We start from the raw sequence: 23,631 nt of genomic DNA, 5'->3' as shown, positions 1-23,631 counted from the left end.
AGGGATGAGTTAAGTGAGGACTTACAAGAGGTGATTTTGTAACTGATACACTAGGATTCAGTTGCAGTTCAAGTAGTTGCCAGTATTGAGATATTTCTTTTACATTCTGAAAAGAAAGGGGAGTCTGGGATTTCTGAACTATATAAAGATGGACATTCAGAAGCAGAACTTGGCTAGTCTGTTCTTTTTGACAGTAGAGCAACAGATGAACCACGGTGAAGCTGATCTGGGTCCTGACACTTTTACCAAGCCTCCTACTCAGTCAAAGAGACTTCAGAGCAATGCAGCAAAGAGGTTAATAATTCCTGAACACTTCTTGTGTCCATTTTTATTGATTTCATTGAAAAATAAATATGCGAGCTGTTCTCTCTCTCTCTCTCTCTCTCTCTCTTTCTCTCTCCCTCTCTCTCTTGAGTCTGGTTGCAAATCACAAAATTTAAACATGAGCTTGCAATACTTCTGGAAAAAATGTATTTAAAAATCTGTTTATCTCCAATCTCTCTATATGGTAACAATCATTCCTAAATCTTGAGAAAATAAAGGCCTGTGACAGAGCTAATACTATGGTCAACTATGGTCACCATTGCTGTAAAGAAGGAGAGAGCATAGTTTCAGAACTGACTCCTGAAGAGATGCTGTGTAGCGGGAGACAATGAAGGCAGTCGTATGTGACAGGCATTGTTCCGAGCGCTTGTACAGATCAGTTTATTTCACCTCTGAGACAGAACTACTCTATCCTGTTATTAGGGAGCCTGAATCACAGATGTTAAAGCCAGAGCTAGCACAGGAAGCTGGATTTTTACTTTCCCCTCTCTGCCTCCAAACTTTCTCTTGGTATGGTAGGAATTGATCCCCAAAAGAGCTTGAGGTGACACTACTGTGAACTTTAAAACAAATGAAAATCCAATTTTGGTACATGCCATAAAATCTCCCAGTGGTCCAGTGTGCTGCTCACCAGTGGAGCACTTGGTCTGTGAGATCAAATCCCGTATCTGACTTGGCACAGCATAGCCTCTGTGATTTGACCTTTGTTGTATCTCCCCGGCGGTGTCATTTTTATGTGTCACTTGTCTGCCATCTCACCTCCACTGTGTCATTTTTTACTTGTCTATTGTGTTGTCTCACCTCCGCTCCAATTGATGACTTTACGGGGAAGAGAGTGTCATTTAATTTCTTTTGCAGGTTATCAACTCAGTTTTCCCTTCTTCCTCAGCACCTTGTGCGAATACTGAAAAAATAACAAATTATAAAATACACCATTGGAGCAAAAAAATTTTTAAAAAAAGTCAAATTGTCTTCGGTGCAGGATTGCTTTCTATCTCCCTGGACACTAATAGCCCCACAGAGTGTTCCCATGTTGCATTTGTCTCATGGCTTAAAGGTGAACTGTCTCTCTCACAGACTCACGGACTTGAATGCTTTCTCCTCAGTCGGTGGTGCTCTTTTGGGAGATTATACAACCTTTTGGATGTGAGGTCGCAAGGATAGAGATTGAGAGTTATTGGCCATCTCGGCTTCCTGTTGAAGTTTTCTGAATCCTGACTGGTGCTGTGGTGTAAACAGTCACTACAAGAAACTTTCACCATAAAATGCCACATATGTGTCTCTCCTGTCATCAAGGACGGTGTGCACTTAAACTGTGTGCTAGTATCAATTTCTTAAGTTGCTTTTTTTCGGATATTTTACCACAGAAATGAGGAAAATTACTAACAGATTTTTTTCTTTGAATTCAAGCTTGCTCAAGTGCCATTCCATTTCCTGATTTCATTATATAAAAATTCATTCTAATAAACTCATTAAGTTCTAAAATTTTATTGTAAAAACTTATATGTATGATGCACCTATAGCAATCTTATATGTTGTGTATGTGTGTGTGAATAACTTTAGGAAACATATCTGGCCTAGATGTAGAACATTTTTGATTCAAATGATCCTGGTATGTCACTCATCATTCTCTGTGCTAGTTTGTCTGCACTGTTAGACAGGGAAATGGTGACATCCATCTCAGGGTGTGGCTGAGAAAATTATTAGATGAGGGAGTAAAGAAGAGACAGAGCATTCTTCCCATCACTGCACAGGATCTGGACAGTTATTCCTAAATTCTGATCATGTCTTGTCAACTCTCTGGGAAGAGTAACTATGGGCAGCTCTTCCTGCGAGTGATTTTGGAAAAAAACCAGCAATTTAGGAAGGATTGGCTTGTGAACATCTTTGCTGGAAACAAGAAAAGTACATTCCTTAAAAGTTAAGTACTGTGCTAAGGAAAAGGCTCAGCAGCTGGAGTACTTGGCATACAAGGTGAGGACCCTAGTTAAGATCCCCAGAAGCTAAGATGCAGACAAGTGCATTTGCAAACCCACTGATCCCTCAGAAGAATGGAGGGTACAGGCAAGAGAATCTCTCCAGAAACTCAGAGCTAACCTGACATAAGCAAGCAACAGTGAACAAGAGACCCTGCACTTAAGAAGGTGGAAGGGAAGGACTGGCACTCGAGTTGTCCTCTGAGCACCACGTGTACCATGGCACACGTGTGAGCATGAGCAAGCACAAAGATAAAAAAGAAAGAGTTAAGTACTGAATATTGCATCTTCATATTTCACTTCCCGCAATGGGGGAACACATTCATGGTGCCCTCACAGATGAAAATGACTTTGAGAGGACAAGGTCGCTCTGCTGCCAACTTCTCCACTTCTGTTTCTTTTTGCCTTCCAAGCTGTCTTTCAGAGGTAAATTATGTCTCCTGTGACAGGTTGCTGAGATAGAATTTTCTTGGAACTGGGCGCTGGGGAGGACTCTTCATTAGATAGAGGCAGCTGCCTATCTCCCCTGTCTCTGTCGCCTCTGCCTTATCTCTCCCTGGCTCTTCATATTCTCTGACTCAGTCATATTTCTCTTAATTTTTTTTGTACCTCTGCCTGCTCATATCTCTTGGGTTTGATTTGTAAGACAATACATTTCCTTTTGTAAGAAATACATTTTCTGACTTCTGTCTTTTAAAGAAAGTTTAGCACTTTCTCTTCAACCTCATATTCTCATTTGCTGCTTCAGAAGGCAGCCATGAAAAGTTCTGAAATCTAACCACTGAACTAGTTGATGATGTTGCACAAGCCTCCTGCTACATCTTTGTTATCCAGTTTTTGCCTTCGTTAGTTAGAGAAAACCTCCCAGAGGCACCCCTGAGATGCTACCCCTGCTCCTGCAGATGCCCTATATCGGTGCCCACTCAGGCTACATTAAGTGTTTTCAGTTTAAAGAAAACAAAAGAACACAAGAAGTTTGGGAAAAGAGTGGAGAGAATAACTAGAGGGAAAAGGATGGGGTGGGATTGGTTAAAATACATTGCATTCATATGTCAAATTCTCAAACAAAAATAACTTAATTGATATATTTTTAAATAGTCAAGAAAATTCCTTAAAGGACTTAGCACATCACCTAGAATGGACTTGCTATGATGATGACGACGATGATGAAGAAACCCGAGTTAGCCTGGAACTATCTATATAGATTAGGTTGGTCTCAAACTCACAGAGATCTATCTGCCTCCGCCTTTCAAGTGTGGGATTAAAGATGTGTGCCACCATGCCTTGCTTGCACTTACCTTCTCTTACTTTGTTTTCCTCTACTTCTGACTGTTCTTCACTACAATGGCTGTAGGTTGTACATCCACAAACAGTCAAAGCCCTAAAAACTAGGAACTGAGTAACCAGCAAAATAGATGAATCTATCTGGTTATCAAGGAAAAAGATTCTAGGTTTCTCACTACCTACTGTGGCCCAGGCCATTTTCTTCCATCTCATACGTGTGAATTCTGTTTAAATCTTCCAACTAAGGAATAGAAACAGTATTTTTATCACTGGCCAGAGGTCACAGACCTTGCTTGAAGCCACCAGGATGAAAAAGACAGAAGAATGTCAATCTGATTCCAGACAGTATTTGTGACTCTGGTGAGAGCTCTTTCTATAGGCCCTGGCTGCTTCTCTCTTTAGGAAATAAGATGCTGTCTGGCCACTCAGGAACATAGAAAGTATATAAATCGGAGGGGTTTAACATAGGAAAATATAGGTGGGTTAAAAGCCAAACCATATTTCAACAACTAAAACCTGCAGCCATGTCAAAGTTCCAGTAGGAGAAGCTGCTATAGCAGTGAAGGGGCTTGTGGGAGATTTCTCCAATGGAAGCTACTCCTTTAGGGAGGGTCATAGTGAAGGGGCAGGTGGGAGGCTCCTCCAGTGGATGCTGCTCCATTGGGGGGTGTTTACAGTGAAGGGTCTTGTGGGAGACTCCTCCAGTGAAAACTACTAGAGCAGCACAGATGGATTCTAGAGCAGATCTGTGAAGAGTTGACTGTTCGTGGAGATGTTTCTGAAAGTCAGTGAGATAGAGGGTCCCCAATTATCCCTCCTCCCTTCAGTGACTCTAAGAGTCTAAAGGACAAAGGAGCTGAACAGGAGAAAAGGAAAGGAGTATGCAGGGGCTTTTCAGAATAAACCAACAAAAATCTGGCAAAGGAAGAACTGGAGGAGAGTTTAAAAGGTCTCAATTAGCAAGGAACATAGAAAGAGAGGGGCATTGAGGGAAGGTACCCACAGAAAAAGGAGCACATTGCTTTAGAGGCTGTTCCTAGCTAGCCTGTTGGCCTTGGCTGGGGACCTAAAGACAAAGCATTGTCTCATCTCCAGCTCCTAGTATTAAGATTGGAATAAGGCATTTTCCTCAAAGCCTCTGTATTAAAGGCTTGGTTCCCAATACAAGCAGTGTTCAGCAATAAGGCTGTGGGGAATTGACTGGTTCATGAAAGTGCTACAGTGTTATCAGCAATAACACTGCCAACTCCATTGATGGTCCTAGTTTAAACTGAGAGGTGGGGGTCTTATGAAATGTGATTTATTTTTCTAAGAGTGTAGGAAAGTGGTCATGTATACTCTATTTCCCCCCCTTTTTCATCAGCTACTGTAAGGCAAGCAGCCACTGCTCCATTCTCCTGCTACTGCCATGGTATTCCTGCCTCTCCTCAGACCTGAAACTGATCATGGAAGGTTGGAAATTTCTGACGTCATGACCTAAAATAGAACTTTATTCTTTTAATCTGCTTCTTCAGGTATTTGCTAAATTGACCAAAAGCCTGCACCTTGGTTTCTGAGTGAGTTCAGTTACTACAATTCACCTTCTGGCATCTGAAGTGAAGCGGGATGTTCAGCAGTTGCTCTCTTTGCTGCCTCTCTGACAGCTTCAGATAATCCCTACCCTGAGGTTGTAAGAACATGAAGTATAGGATAATAGTGTCCCATGGCCACTAATTTCCAGATGCTCTCTTAGCCCTTTCGGGTTCTCCGAACTGTTATACAGGGCCCTTTTAGTCTTTTTATTTCTAGTAGGAAAAGAAAAGAGCATGTCTTGTACCTCTTAGACATCTGTGCAGTTGCAAATTATTCAAAATTAAGATATGAATAAACCTAGGCAGTATCAGCAATAAGGTTCATCTTTAACATGCCTCATGGGATCTATCTTGCTCATTTTGCTGCTGATGGGGCTAAAGAAGGAGCTGGTACCACAGCTGAGTTGTTGCTCATAAGAAAGTACTTATCTCTTACTGTTTCCTACATTATGCCAATTCTGTACCTAAACATAAATAAAAATAATTTTATGTGTTCAAAAACCTCCAGTAAAACAGACGGAAAGTGTTTTCATAACAGACCTGCCTTATACAACATAGGGATTCAGTAAACTGGCATTAAACACAACCTGCATTTAATACAGTAGTAATTTATATTACACCTATTTCTATTTACTACGTGTGTTCAGTCCTTCTTGTCTGTGAAAAGCATCCAGCATTATAAATTGTAGCCACCTAATGGGGACACACACCAGCAGAATTTCTTTGGTACCCTGAACCTGGTGATGTTAGGGGCCATAAAAGTTCAGGGGACTGGGAGCAACTCTTCTTCAAAGGTGCTCTCTTCTGTGGTCATTAAGAGCTTGACAATTTTCTCTAATGTCTGAGAGATTGCTAGGATGTGAAACTGGGGGACAGGGGCCTGGAGGAGGTAGTTAGTTAGCCGGATCTCCATATAACTTCTAGAAGTTGAACTGGATAATACTTTGCTTCCTCTCTTTTATTACCTTAGTTGCAGGCTATTAATGATGTAAGCCAGCAGTGATCAGAAAATTCCAGTTCCTGTTGAGCACTTGTGATAAATACTTGCTGAATGCACACCTTGTAATCATTCACCACACAGTTTTACAATACCACACCAGCATATATGAAGGCTTGCCTTTCTGCCACATTTTCTTCTTAAATTATGACCAGCATGGTCAGAAGTATGTGTTTTAAATTGAGCATGAGCAGAATATGCCTTTCCCAAAGCACCTTTTATATAAATATGCATGGGTCTCCTTAATAAGTTCCTCACTCATTCTTTGAGTAAATAATGTCTGATGGAGGAAGGTCATTGGCTAATAAAGGAACTGCCTTGGCCCATTTTATTGGTTAGAGGATAGGTGGGAAGAGTAAACAGAACAGAACGCTGGGAGGAAGAGGAAGTGAGCTCAGTCTCGACATCTCTCCTCTCAGGAGCAGACGCCTGAGAGAAAGGCCATGCCCCGCTCCCTGGATGAAGCTCCGACCCAGGATGGACATAGGCTAGAATCTTCCTGGTAAGTGCACCTTGGGGTGCCATACACAGATGATTAGAAATGGGCTAAATTAATATGTGAGAATTAGCCTAGAAGAGAATGGGCCAAGCAGTGTTTAAATGAATACAGTTTGTGTGTTGTTATTTCGGGCATAAGCCGGGCAGGCGGCCGGGGTGCTGGGAACGCAGCCCCGCCGCCCCTAATTACTACAAATGTCATCTCAGGAAAGTCCTGCCTGCATAAGTAAAAATTCCTCCTCACTGTTTTGCCTGTTAGCTGTGACTTTCATCTTTGCACTTACCAAGCTGTGAAAACGTTGTATTGGATTCTAAGGGTGACAACAACCCTGGTGTTAGCAACTGGAGAGTTCTCTCCCATCCTTCACAAAATGAACAATTCTCCCAGAGAGCTGTACTCACCTAGTTTCTCTTCCTTCATGCTCCAAGGTTATTAAAAGTCTTGTATCTTTGGCCATGGGATGATCTGTCACTCAACTATATCTCTTGCCCCAGAAATTTGTACTAAAAGGAGAGAGTTGAAGCCAGGAACTGAACACATTCTTGCTTTGAGAACATGGTTCACGTTCTATTTATGAAAACTTTGTACTATGCATGTATGTATGTATGTATGTATGTATGTATGTATCTATCTAATCTAGTTATCTGTCTGTCTGTCTATCTAATCTATCTACTTATTTATTGCTTAAAGCATAAGTCACTGTCTTAAGGATGGAGATCAGAGAGGCAAAGTGATGTGCTTCTTTGAGAAAGTCCATCATATTGCCTTATCCAAGTCCCAGAAAACACCTGGAATTAATGCCTATGTCTTTATCATCCATTTTTGCAAAATTTCCTGATGGCTTGGAGCCAGAGAGTTAGCAATTAACCCTAACTCCCAGTAGGCCACACCAGTCCTAGCTCCAGAGTTAGCACCTCCCCCAATCCATTCTTTGTGTTACAGATATCTTTTGTCACCCTATGTGAATCTTTTCTGAGAGTTTCCCATGGATACAAAGCCTAAGCAAAACTTGGTTAGGGGGCAACCTGAAAAAACCTGGTACCTCCTCAATCAGGTATTTACACTTGGCATTGTATTTTTGGAAACTTCATTAAGGTTGTTTTGAGCATATGGAAATCAACTGGCTAAAGGTAAATGTGGGGAAAAAATTCCCTGGGCAAAGGATAAGACTTCAGTTCACCAACGCTGGGGATCGCCAAGGTTACAAGGCTAAGTTCATTCTCAAGTGCCTCTGAGTCTTCATTTCACTGACCCGTGTGAACCCACATGACCACATCATACCTGTAGCAATCCATCTTGTAGATGAGGAAAGAAGAAGCATTCATAGAGTATGAGCCAGGACAAAGCAACAAACACATGGTAGATGTTCAACTCAGGGAAGGATCATACATGTGGGTGCTGAATTCTCTGAAACTCCCACCTCCCATTTTTGTCAAGTGTGGATACTTTCCAATTTTTCTCACCAATATTTCATTAGTATAGATTGTTCTTTTCCTTCATTAAATGTATTCCTAAGTGTTTTATCTTTGTAGCTGTTATAAAAGAGATGGTTTTCCCAACTTTTCAGAACTGTATTGTTACTACAAACTCTGTTGTTTTGTGTATGTTGACTTTGTAGCCTACAACTTTATTGAAATCATTTATCAAATCTAATAGGGTTTGTGGGCTTTTCCTGGTTTTCATATATAAGATCAGATAAATCAGAGCAATTTAACTTCTTTTCTAACTTGAAAATTCTTATTTATTTCTAAGATCTCCAAAGGAGATCCTCAAGGGAAGAATGTACATCAAAAATTTTATGTGAAACTTCCTGGTTTAAATCTAGTAACTGTCCTCCACTTTCTCCCCAGTGCAAGGTAATACACATATGCTGGTGATGGGATGCAACATAGCGAACACTAGCTTGCATGTCCTTATTTAAATCAGATTCTACTACTGTCAGTTTCCTTTTAATAAGAATTTGGGCTTCAAAAAGCAGAACAGAAAAGGGGTAAGGAATGAGTCAGAGATAGAGTAAATGCTGAAGGTTGGGGTTTCTGACTCCTGAGACAATATGCACTTTCTCTGTTCTGTGATGAGTTACTGAAGGGGATTCTTGTACTTCTGAGCAATCGGACAAGCATCCCCTTCCTTGAAACCATGTCTGTATTAGTTACTCACTCCTTGGTGTGATAAATGGCTGGTAATAAGAAATCAAGGAATAAAGGACTTGAGTGATTCATGGGTATAGTTCATCAGGGTAGCGAAGTCCTTATGGTGGCAAGAGAATGGGGGAGCTGGACACACCATATCTGTAGCTGTGAAGAAAAGAGAGATTAATGATAGTTCTCAGCTTATTTTCTACTTTTTATTTAGTCTGGGCGTTCAGCCCGTGTAATAGTGTCTCCCCACACTGAGGGTGGATCTTTTTGTATTTGAGAGAAATAGTCTCAGAGGCACGTTTCCATGGTGACTCTAAATCCATTCAAGCAGACAATGAGTATTAACTACCACAATGTCCCCATCTAAATTTAGGATAGCACATATCATCATCCATCCATCCATTAAACAAACTGAGTGTCCTCTTAGTGTTGGACTTTTGGTGCTGAATAGATAGTAGGGGATGAGATATGCATGGTTTGTAAACTGATGGTGTTCACAGTTTAATAGATCACTGTGTTTCCAGCAGCAGCAGCAGAAGCAGCAGCAGCAGCAGCAGCTTTCCCAAGAGGCACACCCAGTGTGTCTCAAGCACTTGTCCAGACACTCCACCTGTACTCATTTAAACACTATGTTCCTGTTTTATTGAAATAGGTACTTAGGAGGAATGTGGGCAGTATATAGTAAAAGTGCACACAACTTTCCTATCCCACCATCAAACATTTAGGTCATTTGAAGAATCTAAAATGTATGCCAACCTTTGTGCTGATACTTCCTAAGCATTTATATGGTGTGGAAAGTTCTTCTGTATATATGTTGCTTTTATTGGTGAATGAATAAAGAATCTGTCTTGGCCTGGGATAGGGCAAAGTAATGCTAGGTTGGGAAAGCAAAACTAAATGCTGGGAGGAAGAAGGCAGAGTCAGTGGAAAGCGATGTAGCCCCACCAGACACAGATACTAGATGGAACCTTGCCAGTAAGCCACAGCCACGTGGCGATAAAGATGAATAAAAAATGGGTTAACCAAAGATATAAAAGCTAGCTAACAATATGTTTAAGTGAGTGGCCAAGCAGTGATTTAATTAATACAGTTTCTGTGTGATTATTTTGTCGCTGGGCAGCCAGGAACAAACAAGCAGCCCTCCAACAACTTTACACAATGGGAGCTTTTAAGAGTAAATCATGCTTAACCCTTATTATTCTTTTCTGTGGAAAACATAATCATTTACATTTTTATAAATGCTAAAAACAAATCTTAGGTTTGGTGATTTGTTCAGATTGCATCATTTATGAGTGGGTAGTTTATTTTAGTTAAGGCACCTTATCCCAATACCTAACTCTTTTTAAGACCTTATTTTTTACTAAATTTATTATAAAATATATTGAAATTATGGTAGAAGGTATAAATAATTCCATGGTATTGAAATGGGAAGACAGAATAGTTTTTCATTATAAAAGTAGAGCTTAAAAATGATGTCAGGCTGAATACCAAGGAAGGTAACAATTTAGGATCCCCAGGATCTATCAGTTAATAAATTATAAATAAAATGTGGGAATTGAGCTAATAGCATATTATCCAACAATGTAAATATCATTGTTATACATTTCTGTTTTGTTTTTATTTCTGGTGCTATGATAAACAACACAACCAAAACATGGTATTTCATCTTATGGGTTACAATATATCATGTAGCGAAGCCAAGGCAGGAACTTGAAGTAGAAACCATTGAGGAACACTTCTTATTGGCTTGTTCTTAGGTTCATATTCAGCTCTCTATTCTTATAGATTCCAGGCACACCTGTCTAGGGATAGCACCCAACACTCTCAACATCATCAAGTAAGTGGGTAGATCTTCCACTCATAGGTGTCAAGGGAACACAGATGCTCAATATGTAACTATGTGTAACTTAGCCAATTGTTTTAGCTCCAGGCTCAGAAATTCCCTACTGGCACCCAACGTGATGGCCTAAACCCACTTAAAAAACCTGAGAAGACTTAAAAATAAGGGAGCGAGAGTTTAACACAGATTTTTGCTGTTTGTTGGTGGCGTGCTGTAGAGAGATTTCCTGATTCGGCAACAGTAGCAGAAAAAAATGCTGTGTCATTTTAAAGCGCGACTTCCTGGGACTGTGCCGCCATTGCGATGTCTGTCTGGCTCCTGCAGGAGACAGAGCTTTTGAAAAGAGCATTTGGAGTAAAGTGCTACGATTTGTTTGATGGCAACTAGCCTCGCTGTGTTCTCGGGTCTGCTCTGCTTGTTAGAGGCAAGCATGCGCTTTCATCTAAGAGAGGCTTCCTGACTCAGCTTTAGCTGCAAAGCCTGCAGCTCATTAAGAGGTCCTGCCACAAAACACTTAAACAGTGTTGATGAAAAGCTGAATGCATGCTTTTCGGTTTTCAGCCATAACAGGAAAAAAGCTGCGCCGTTTAAAAATGCCGGCTTTCTGGGCTGTCCTGCCAGGACAAACTCTGACTCTTTTACGAAGGCGGTTTGTGCGGTTTGCGCGGTTTGCAAGCACAGGCTGCTGAAGCTCGCTTGCTGGCTACAGCCAGTACCTCAGCCATGAGGCTGGAAAGCTAAGGAATGGGCTGGATCCAGCCTGCAAAGCCACGCCTTTAATCCTACTGATATTGCTCGGTAAATTAAAGACTCGTGTGGTCAGAAAAAGAGAGATATACAGTAAAGAGAGATTCAAAGATAAAGAAAATTTCTAAACGGTTTGAAGTGTGTTAATAATATATGCAGACTAAAATTTAAAGTTCTTAAAGTAACAAAAAAAAAAAGGAAGAGAGTTATTGTGTGTGGTACACACCTTTAATCCCAACACTTGGTAGGCAGAGGGAGAAAGACCTCTGTGACTTCAAGGTGTGGTAGCACACACCTTTAATCCCGAATGCCTGGGAGGCAGAGACAGGCGGATCTCTGAGAGTTCAAAGACAGCTTGGTCTACAGAGTTACTTCAGGTCAAAGATACAGAGAACCTGTCTCAAAAAGCAAAAAGTTAAAAGTAAAAATAAACAAAATAGAGGTTAAAACAAAGCTGTACAAAGATGGAAAATACACAGAGAATCTTGATACTGTATGCTATTATGCTCTCTTTGAATTGTTTGAATGCTGAGGAAGGAGCAACACCTGCTAAAAGATATTTATTTATAAATATTGCTGAACTAATCCAACATAGATATTTTGAATTTGGATCTAAGGATATGATACTTTGGAAAGGAGTTTCTTATTTTCTTTTCACTGAGGATGAGACGCTGTTCATTTCTTCTATTCCAATTTGGTGTGATGGACCACATCCTCCTGAATGGTTCCTGTGCACGCCTTCAAAAAAATTGCTTAGCTCAACTGCCAACTGAGATGAAACTAGCACACAGGTTATACCATGAAAGACCTAATTAACGATGCCCCCATTCAGCAGGAAGCAGTTTGGAGAGAAAAAACTGCGCCCATATTCCCAAATATGGTTTATAAATGTTCTTTTACATTTTTAAGGGGGATATGATATAGATATGAATAATTTACATTAGTATAGATTTTGCTTTATTGATAGAGATTTAAGGTCAATTTTGTTATATGTATAAGTGTTTCTGATTTTGATTAAGGTATTGTGATTGTGTAGTTCATTTAAATATGTACTGTATAATTAAGAAATATAGGTTGTTAATGGATAATCATCAATAATAGTAAAGCTTGTAGTCATGTTAGTTAGATTTTCTAGATATATAGTGATATATTTTAGATAGACATTCTTCATGTCTTTCAAAGATTACAGAATAGGACATTTAATGTTTTAATAACTGAGGACTTTTCTTTTTTTTATTGAGAAAAGGAGAAAAAAAACAAAAAAACAAGTTTCCACCTCCTCCGAGCCTCCCATTTCCCTCCCCCTCCTCCCACCCTACGCCCGCTCCTCCCACCTTTCTCCCCCTCCCCCCACTCCATTCCCCCTCCCTCTCCAGTCCAAAGAGCAGTCAGGGTTTTCTGCCTTGTGGTAAGACCTAGGACCTCCCACCTCTGTCCATATCTAGGAAGGTGAACATCGAAACTGGCTAGGCTCCCACAAAGCCATCACATTACGTAGGATCAAACCCCCGTGCCATTGTCCTTTGTGTCTCATCAGCCCTCATTGTTCGCCATGTTCAGAGAGTCCAGTTTTATCACATGCTTTTTCAGTCACAGTCCAGCTGGTCTTGGTGAGATCTCAATAGATCAGCTCCGCTGTCTCAGTGGGTGGGTGCATCCCTCGTGGTCCCGACTTCTTTGCTCATGTTCTCCCTCCTTCTGCTCCTCATTGGGACCTTGGGAGCTCAATCCAGTGCTCGAGTGTGGGTCTCTGTCTCTATCTCCATCCATCACCAGATGAAGGTTCTATGATGATATGCAAGGTATTCGTCAGTATTGCTCTAGGATAGGGTCATTTCAGGTTCCCTATCCTCAACTACCCAAGGAACTAACTGGGGACCTCAGCTTGGGCACCTGGGAGCCCCTCTAGGGTAAGGTCTCTTGCCAACTCTAAAGTGGCTCCCTTAACTAAGAATTGTGGTTCCGTGCTCCCCTGTCCAACCTTCCTTTATCCCAATCCTCCTGTTTTCCCAAGGCCCGACCTCCTTCCCTTCTAACTTTTCTCTCCCCATCTCCCCTTACCCCCATCCCACCTCACCCCCAAGATCCCAATTTTCTCCCTGGCAATTTTGTCTACTTCCCTTAGTCAAGAGGATAACTATATGTTTTTCCTTTGGTTCACCTTCTCACTTAGCTTCTTTAGATTCACCTATTGTAGACTCCATGACCCTTATTTATAGCTAGAAACCAATTATGAGTGAGTACATCCCATGTTCATCTTTTTGGGTCTGGGATACCTCACTCAGGATAGTGTTTTCTATTTCCATCCATTTGCATGCAAAATTCGAGAAGTCATTGTTTTTTACCACAGCATAGTACTCTAATGTGTAGATATTCCATACTTTCTGCATCCATTCTTCCATTGAAGGGCATCTAGGTTGTTTCCAGGTTCTGGCTATTACAAATAATACTGCTATGAACATAGTTGAACAAATACTTTTGTCATATGATAGGGCATCTCTTGGGTATATTCCCAAGAGTGCTATTGCTGGGTCCAGGGGTAGGTTGATCCCGAATTTCCTGAGAAACCGAAACACTGACTTCCATAGTGGTTGCACAAGATTGCATTCCCACCAGCAATGGATGAGGGTACCCCTTCCTCCACAGCCTCTCCAGCAAAGGTTATCGTTGGTGTTTTTGACTTTAGCCATTCTGACAGGTGTAAGATGATATCTCAAAGTTGTTTTGATTTGCATTTCCCTGATTGCTAAGGAAGTTGAGCATGACCTTAAGTGTCTTTTGGCCATTTGAACTTCTTCTGTTGAGAATTCTCTGTTCAGATCAGTGCCCCATTTTTTAATTGGGTTAATTAGCATTTTAAAGTCTAGTTTCTTGAGTTCTCTATATATTTTGGAGATCAGACCTTTGTCAGTTGCAGGGTTGGTGAAGATCTTCTCCCAGTCAGTGGGTTGCCTTTGTGTCTTAGTGACAGTGTCCTTTGCTTTGCAGAAGCTTCTCAGTTTTAGTAGGTCCCATTTATTCAATGTTGCCCTTAATGTCTGTGCTTCTGGGGTTATACATATGAAGCGATCTCCTGTGCCCATCTGTTGTAGGGTATTTCCCACTTTCTCTTCTATCAGGTTCAGTGTGTTCGGGCTGATATTGAGGTCTTTAATCCATTTGGACTTGAGTTTTGTGCACGGTGAAAGATGTGGGTCTATTTTCATTCTTCTACAGGTTGACATCCAGTTGTGCCAGCACCATTTGTTCAAGATGCTTTCTTTCTTCCATTGTATACTTTTAGCTCCTTTATAAAAAATGAGGTGTTCATAGGTTTGTGGGTTTAAATCCGGGTCTTCTATACGATTCCATTGGTCGACTTCTCTGTTTTTATGCCAGTACCACACTGTTTTCATTACTGTATCTCTGTAATAGAGTTTGAAGTCAGGGATGGTAATGCCCCCAGAAGATCCTTTATTGTATGGGATTGTTTTGGCTATCCTGGTTTTTTTGTTTTTCCATATAAAGTTGATGATTGTCCTCTCCAGATCTGTGAAGAATTTTGATGGGATCTTGATGGGGATTGCATTAAATCTATAAATTGCCTTAGGTAGAATTGCCATTTTTACTATGTTGATCCTCCCAATCCAAGAGCAAGGTAGATCCATCCATTTTTTGGTATCCTCTTCAATTTCTTTCTTCAATGCCTTAAAGTTCTTGTCAAATAGATCTTTCACTTCCTTGGTTAGATTTACCCCAAGATATTTTATGCTGTTTGTGGCTATTGTGAATGGTGAAGCTTCTCTGATTTCCCTCTCTCCTTTCCTATCATTTGTGTATAAGAGGGCGACTGATTTTTTGGAGTTGATCTTGTATCCTGCCACATTACTAAAGCTGTTTATCAGCTGTAAAAGTTCTTTGGTGGAGTTTTGGGGGTCGCCTAAGTACACTATCATATCATCTGCGAATAACGAAAGTTTAACTTCTTCCTTTCCAATTCGAATCCCCTTGATCCCATTATGTTGTCTTATTGCTATTGCTAGAACATCAAGTACTATATTGAAGAGGTATGGCGAGAGTGGACATCCTTGTCGTGTTCCTGAGTTAAGCGGGATGGATTTGAGTTTCTCTCCATTTAATTTGATGTTAGCTGTCGGCTTGCTGTATATAGCTTTTATTATATTTAGGTATGACCCTTGTATCCCTAATCTCTCCAAGACTTTTAACATAAATGGATGTTGAATTTTGTCGAATGCTTTTTCAGCATCTAATGAGATGATCATATGGTTATTTTCTTTCAGTTTATTTATATGCTGGATTACATTGATAGATTTTCGTTTGTTGAACCAGCCCTGCATCTCAGGAATGAAGCCTAATTGATCATAATGGATAATATTTCGGATGTGTTCTTGGATTCAGTTTGCCAGTATTTTGTTGAGGATTTTTGCGTCGATGTTCATGAGTGAGATTGGCCTATAATTCTCTTTCCTGGTTGAGTCTTTGTGTGGTTTTGGTATCAGAGTAACTGTAGCTTCATAAAAGGAATTAGGTAATGACCCTTCTGTTTCTATATTGTGGAATACATTAAGGAGTATAGGTATTAGCTCTTCTTGGAAGTTCTGGTAGAATTCCGCATTGAAACCATCTGGTCCTGGGCTTTTTTTGGTAGGGAGGTTTTTGATAACAGCTTCTAATTCTTCGCGACCAACAGGTCTGTTTAGATTGTTCACCTGGTCCTGGTGTAACTTTGGTATATAGTATTTATCTAAAAAAGTGTCCATTTCTTTTACATTTTCCAGTGTCGTTTTATTCAGGCTTTTGTAATAAGATCTAATGATTCTCTGAATTTCCTCTGTGTCTGTGGTTATGTCCCCCTTTTCATTTCTGATCTTATTAATTTGCATATTCTCTCTCTGCTGTTTGATTAGTTTGGATAGGGGTATATCAATCTTGTTGATTTTCTCCAGGAACCAGCTTTTTGTTTCATTGATTCTTTGGATTGTTTTCTGTGTTTCTATTTTGTTGATTTCAGCCCTCAGTTTGATTATTTCCAATCTTCTACTCCTCCTAGGTGAGTCTGCTTCTTTTTTTTCTAGAGATTTCAGGTGGGCTGTTAAGTCTTCAATATGAGCTTTCTCTGTTTTCTTTAAGTGGGCACTTAGTGCTATGAACTTTCCTCTTAGGACTGCTTTCATAGTGTCCCATAAGTTCGAGTAGGTTGTTTCTTTATTTTCATTGAATTCAAGGAAGACTTTAATTTCTTTCTTTATTTCTTCCTTAATCCAGGTATGGTTCAGTAGTTGACTGTTCAGTTTCCATGAGTTTGTAGGCTTTCTGGGGGTAGCATTGTTGTTGAATTCTAACTTTAATCCATGGTGATCTGATAAGACACAGGTGGTTACTAATATTTTTTTGTAACTGTGTAAGTTAGCTTTGCTACCGAGTATGTGGTCAATTTTCGAGAAGGTTCCATGAGCTGCAGAGAAGAAGGTATATTCTTTCCTCTTCGGGTGGAATAATCTATAGATGTCTGTTAAGTCCATTTGCTTCATTACCTCCATTAATTCTCTAATTTCTCTGTTAGGTTTCTGTTTGATTGACCTGTCCATTGGTGAGAGAGGAGTGTTGAAGTCTCCTACTATTAGTGTGTGCGGTTTGATGGCTGCCTTGAGTTTTAGTAATGTTTCTTTTACATACGTGGGCACTTTTATATTAGGGGTGTAGATATTCAGGATTGAGACTTCATCCTGATGAATCGTTCCTGTTATGAGTATAAAATGTCCCTCTCCATCTCTTCTGATTGATTTAAGTTTGAAGTCAACTTTGTTAGAAATTAGTATGGCCACACCTGCTTGTTTCTTAGGTCCATTTGCTTGATAAGCCTTTTCCCAGCCCTTTACTCTGAGTAGGTGCCTGTCTTTCTGGTTGAGGTGTATTTCTTGTAGACAGCAGAATGTTGGATCCTGTTTTCGTATCCAATCCCTTAGCCTGTGCCTTTTTATAGGTGAGTTGAGCCCATTGACATTAAGTGATATTAATGACCAGTGGTTGTTAACTCCGGTCACTTTTTTAGTAGTAGGGTTTGTGTGTTTTCCTTCTTTGAGTTGCAGTGGTGAAAGGTCTCTAGATGACTGAGTTATTGTGGTCATTGTTGGTCTCCTTGATTAGTGATTTTCCTTCTATAATTTTCTGTAAGGCTGGATTTGTGGCTACGTATTGTTTAAATTTGTTTTTATCCTGGAAAATTTTATTTTCTCCATTTATAGTGAATGAAAGCTTGGCTGTATATAGTAGTCTGGGCTTGCATCCATGGTCTCTTAGTTTTTGCAGTACATCTATCCAGGACCTTCTGGCTTTCATGGTTTCCATAGAGAAGTCAGGTGTAAGTCTGATAGGTTTACCTTTATAAGTAACTTGGCCTTTTTCCTTTGTGCCTCTCAATATTCTTTCTTTATTCTGTATATTTTGTGTTTTGATTATTATATGGCGAGGGGATTTTTTTTTTTTTGATCCAGCCTATTTGGTGTTCTGTATGCTTCTTGAACCTTCATAGGTACCTCTTTCTTCAGGTTGGGAAAGTTTTCTTCTATAATTTTATTAAGTATATATTCTGTACCGTTGACCTGCACTTCTTCTCCTTCTTCTACTCCAATTATTCTTAGGTTTGGTCTTTTTATTGTGTCCCAAATTTCCTGAATGTTTTGTGATGAGAATTTGTTGGTTTTGCTGTTTTCTTTGATCAGTGTGTTTATTTTCTCTATGGTATCTTCAGTGTCTGATATTCTCTCTTCTATCTCTTGTAATCTGTTGTTAGTACTTGTCTCTGTCATTCCTGTTCATTTACCCAGATTTTCCATCTCCATTCTTCCCTCGGTTTGTGCTTTCTTCATTGCTTCCATTTCATTCTTCATGTCTTGAACCGCTTCCCTAACCTTTTTGATTGCTTTTTCCTGTTTCTCTTGGTTTTCTTGCTTGTCTTTGAGCGATTTATTCATTTCCTCTACCTTTTTGTTTGTAATCTCTAATTGTTTATGGCAGTTTTTCACCTCCTGTTTAAGGTCCTCTATTATTTTCATATAGTTCACTTTTGAGTCGATTTCTTCTATTTCTTCAGGAGCAGGGTGTACAATTCTTCTTATTACGGGATCCCTGGTTTCTGGTGGTGTCATGTTGCCTTTCAGGTTGTTGGAGGAATTCTTGTATTGGCGCCTTCCCTTCTCTTCCTTCAAATGGAGCCAGGAGAGGCCTGGTCTCTTGGTCCAGTCTTTGCTGTGATTGACTCTCTGGGTATATCTCTTCAGTGTAGAAGCAGGAACCGTTCCCGTCCCAATGGGATTCCTCAGCAACTAAACAGGGCCGCCGGTAGCCCAATGATCCAGGGCCAACAGGATGAATGGAGCAAGGGGGGGGGGTGGTATCCAGAAGCGCGCAGGAAGCCTGGCACCGGAGCTGAAGGTGCCCGGCTCCCTTACAGGGGACCCTGAGGCCTGCCCGGTAGGCAGGCACTCACCGCTCTGGGTGGGTCGCCTTAGTTTAGGAGCTTGAAACTGTACTTGAGCACTGGTCCTAGCATACAGCAGGGCAGGGTTGGGGAGGGGTGCTGGGGGGGGCTGGGTCGTGCGAAAGAAAGACAGCCCTGCAGAAGGAGCTGGGGGAGGGGGTTTGTGCTCTCTTCCAGACAGTCCGCCCCTGGATAGCACACACTCACCCGTCCTGATGGGATTCCTCAGCAACTAAACAGGGCCGCTGGTAGCCCAATGATCCAGGGCCAACAGGATGAATGGAGCAAGGGGGGGGATGGTATCCAGGAGCGCGCAGGAAGCCTGGCGCCGGAGCTGAAGGTGCCCGGCTCCCTTACAGGGGACCCTGAGTTCTGCCCGGGTCCCCTGTAAGGAGTTTTCATGACAATGAGACACTCTGCTCCTGGCAGCACCAATGTACTTCAAGAGGAAGATGGGCATCGAAGAGGCACCTTATGGAGTTTGATAGCCATTTGGGCAAGAAACTGCTCTTGCCTGGACTATTGCATAAACTGGACACAGAGAACCCGCAGAGAGAGGACTACTGAACTTGCCTAAGGTGAGATGATCTTTCGGGGTTCCTGATTCATGAAAGAGTCTGTGAGATATTCTGCAGGACACAATAGATAGTGACTGAACTGACTTTGAATTTTCCTGCTTTATGGAAATGTCTGATGGATAGCATGGGCCTGAAGGCTGAAGATGGATGCCCCAAAGGTACAGAGGAACTTTGGGTGACTGTCCAGGCAGCAAGATGTCTCTGTCATTTCTAGAGTTTTAAAAGTTGCTTTTTTCTTGTTTGCTTAGGTAGTATTGTATCTTTCTGGAGTCTTTGATGGAGTTAAGAATAGTTAGTTATAGTTTTCCTTAGTTATGATAAAGATTATTGTAACTTTTACTTGATAACTGTTTTGTTATATGTAATTTTGCTATGTTAAAGTTAAAGCCTTTTTTTTGTTTTGTTTAAACTGAAAAAGGGGAAATGATGGAGGAAGGTCATTGGCTAATAAAGGAACTGCCTTGGCCCATTTTATTGGTTAGAGAATAGGTGGGAGGAGTAAACAGAACAGAACGCTGGGAGGAAGAGGAAGTGAGCTCAGTCTCGACATCTCCTCTCGGGAGCAGATGCCTGAGAGAGACGCCATGCTCCTGGCTCCTGGGCAGATGCACGCTATGAAGCTCCGACCCAGGATGGACATAGGCTAGAATCTTCCCGGTAATCGCACCTAGGAGCGCAACACAGATGATTAGAAATGGGCTAAATTAATATGTGAGAATTAGCCTAGAAGAGAATGGGCCAAGCAGTGTTTAAATGAATACAGTTTGTGTGTTGTTAATTCGGGCATAAGCTAGCCGTGTGGGCAGCTGGGGTGCTGGGGACGCAGCCCCGCCGCCCTTATTACAACACCCTACACTTGTCTTAATGTTCTACCCTTACCATGATTAATTTTATAATAATTTGAAACAAATATATCCATATTTTTATTGACAAAGCATATCAGCATGCATTTATATGTCTGAAGTAAAAATGATAGTATGAGTTTTTAATATAACATGGAATGATCAATTCAACCAACCTCCTCATCATCTCAAATGTTTGATACTTTATTGTTTTTTTCCAATGAGATAGTTCAATATATTTCCTCTGTGATAATTTTAATTTTTTTGCCACTATCTCAGGTTATCTGGGAAGAAAGCTTCAAGAAGAAAATGTTTAGATCAGGCTGGTCTGTGAGCATATTTGTGGGGGATTGTCTGGACTACGTTAGTTGAAGTAGGAAGACTCACCTACAGTGGCTGATACCATCCTCTAAGCAGCTTAAAAGTGGTACAAGCATGCATGTAGTAACTCACTCTGCTCTCCTTCTTGACCATGATGCAACATTCCCAGCTCCTCGAGCTCCTGCCACTGTTACTTCCACACAGCGATGGATTATAGCCTAGAACTATTAGCTCAAATAAACACCTTGCTTTTGCCAGGGTATTTTATCATGACAACAAGCAGCAAAACTAAGACATCTTCCTAACAACACAAATAGTACTCAGCTAGCAGTCATATGCATCATACAGTTCAAAATCACTCAAAAAAAAGCATCAGAATTATTCTTGTTTCATTGAAGCTCTGTATCCTTCAATTATTACTGACCACTCTTCCTGCCCCCTCCAATTATCACCAATAAGGATAAAATTATAAAAGAATATGCTAAAATGAAGTCTCTCAATACAGAAAAAGTTATATGTTGTCACTTACATCTGGAATATAAAAATATAATTTCACAGGAACAGAGAATAAAATGGGTATGTTCACAATAATTTTATTGCATATGAACACTTTTTCAGTATATATCTGCAATTGATTGTACAAGTTAACTTGACTTTAAATTTTTATTTGCAACTACAGTTTCTACCATCTACACCTTTAATTTACTTTAGCGGTCATTTTAGGTAATGTACCCTGAAAACTATTCAGTCAAGCCTGTAGTTAATATAAAGATTTTAAACATATGTATGATGAAAAATCTCAAAGGGTTTCAAGTATCTTCCAACATAATTGCTAACTGGATCCCTAAATTCTATTCATAATGCCTCTAATTTCTGTTTTAATAGAGTTTGTAGCAGGAAATTTGTCTGTCAAGACAGTCTGCCAATTTTCCTTGGTGAAGACAAGAGATTGTCTATGAAAATTTTAATGGACCTGTATCCAGGATATCTAGGACATGCTGAACACAACTGTCTCTGGAGAGAGAGAATACACTCAGTAGGTCTCTATCCACTTTGATGTCATCTCGAAGATGACTGATGTAATTGCTCTAGTAATTGAAATACTGAGTTAACTGAAAGCATGGAAATGCTTCATCTGAATTTAATGGCATAAAATGCATAAAATGGAACAAAACATAATAGTAATGAAATGTTTGAGTACCTAGAGGAGTCTCTGAGTTGTGTCCTGGACAGATTACAAACTATAGACATGTCTCAAAAACTTTTGACCCTTACTATGGTAAATGTATCAACCATATGTCCTTTCCCACTTGTGCATGAGAAAAAGGTGATAATAACACTCCCACCACTAAGTTACAATGAGAATAGAGATGAACCAGACAAACATAGATATTCCACCAGAGCCCCTGGAAGAAGGAAAACATGGAATATAAATTCATTCCTCATCTTCTCCTTCAAGAACAGAAAGAACAGAATAAAAATAGTTTTAGGCTGCTACAAGAATAATAGATGAGAGTAAGAATAGAGTGCAAGACAGTGGGGATCATCTAGTTCAACCTAAGCATTTTGTAGAAAGATAGATTTGGAAGTGTGAATAATAAAATTTGGGATGATGGAGAACTTGCCAAGTAGAAGACTATTTGATCTCTTTTACAGTTTATTTTTTTCTTCTTCATGGAAAAGAATATATTTGTACACACAATGATATTGCCTGCAGGATGAAAATTAGATCAAATAAATTCAAAGTGTCATTGGAAAATACATTCAAGCAGCCTTGTAAACTGAAGAAACAAGGCTAATTCACATTTCAGGGCATCTTTCTGCTTCAAATGCTATATTTGTACCTTTGACTTGTTTTGTTACCACCTTATCTCTGTGAGGAGAGCATTACCTCTCTGGTTTGCAAACATGAAAAAACAATGAAATCTGTCTGCACAATGGGAAGCAAAAATGGGAAATTATAGAGAAGAGATTTGAACCAGGTCTAGTTTAGTTCCAATATATCCATCTGGTAAAGCAGCAAGAAAGTCATCTGTGTGCACATTCCACAAATGGTGGATTATTAAAGGCAAATCTTAGCCAGGTGGTGGGGATGTGGTAGTGCACACCTTTAAACCCAGCACTCAGGAGCCGAAGGCAGGCAGATCTCTGTCAGTTCAAGGCTAGTTTAGTAAGCAGAGATAGTTCCAAGACAGCTAGGGCTACACACACACACACACACACACACACACACACACACACACACACACACAAACCATTTCTTGAAAAACAACAAAACAAAACAAAACCAAAAACCAAACCAAACTAAACCAAAAAAGCCAAGTCTCATTTATGGCCTGGAGAAGATGCAATTTGCTTAAAATGAAATAGAGATGTGTAGAGTCCTCAAGTTCATCTCTAGTAGCACTTGTACCCCAGCTGCTGTACTCATTGTGCTGTGTGAACAAGGGGATCACAGATCAGTAGATGAACAATGACTTGTTCAACCTGAGCACTGAGCAGAAAAGTCAGTTACAGGAAAAGAAACAGGTGACTAGTGATATCACCTCTTTCCTGAGGATTTCAGACCATGACATAACTAAAGGAGACTGTAGTCCAGTTGAAAAGATGCTAAATCTGTCCCATTTCACAAGACACTTTTTAAAAGACATGACATTAAAGTTACAGAGGATCTTCACATACAAAAGAACATTTTTATTCCTGAAAAGTGTACAAAGGTGGGAAGAGAGGCTTTGTAAGGTCACAAGGTCCCCGCTATTGCATGCTGCATGAATGTCTTTAGAAGAGACTATTGGCATTTGGGCAAGAAATGACTTACTTTACTATAGAAGACTAGAAATTCCTTCTCTTAAAACTGGGTGCAATTCTGATGGCAGTATAGCTGAGAAATCCAAATATAACATTTTCTTATGATGTTCTTTTGGGAAGCTACTTACAAGAAAAAATGTAAATAAGATAAATATTTTATGATGGATTGGGTCACTGTTTTACCTCACAAAGGAACAACTGGTGCGATGTTGTTAGAGCAAGG

The sequence above is a fragment of the Microtus oregoni genome, unplaced genomic scaffold, assembly GCF_018167655.1.
Source record: "Microtus oregoni isolate MIOR12 unplaced genomic scaffold, Mior012 000014F_ref0000157, whole genome shotgun sequence".
Classification (NCBI taxonomy): Eukaryota; Metazoa; Chordata; class Mammalia; order Rodentia; family Cricetidae; genus Microtus; species Microtus oregoni.
The sequence above is the reverse complement of the archived record's forward strand: the minus strand, read 5'-3'. Positions refer to the sequence as shown.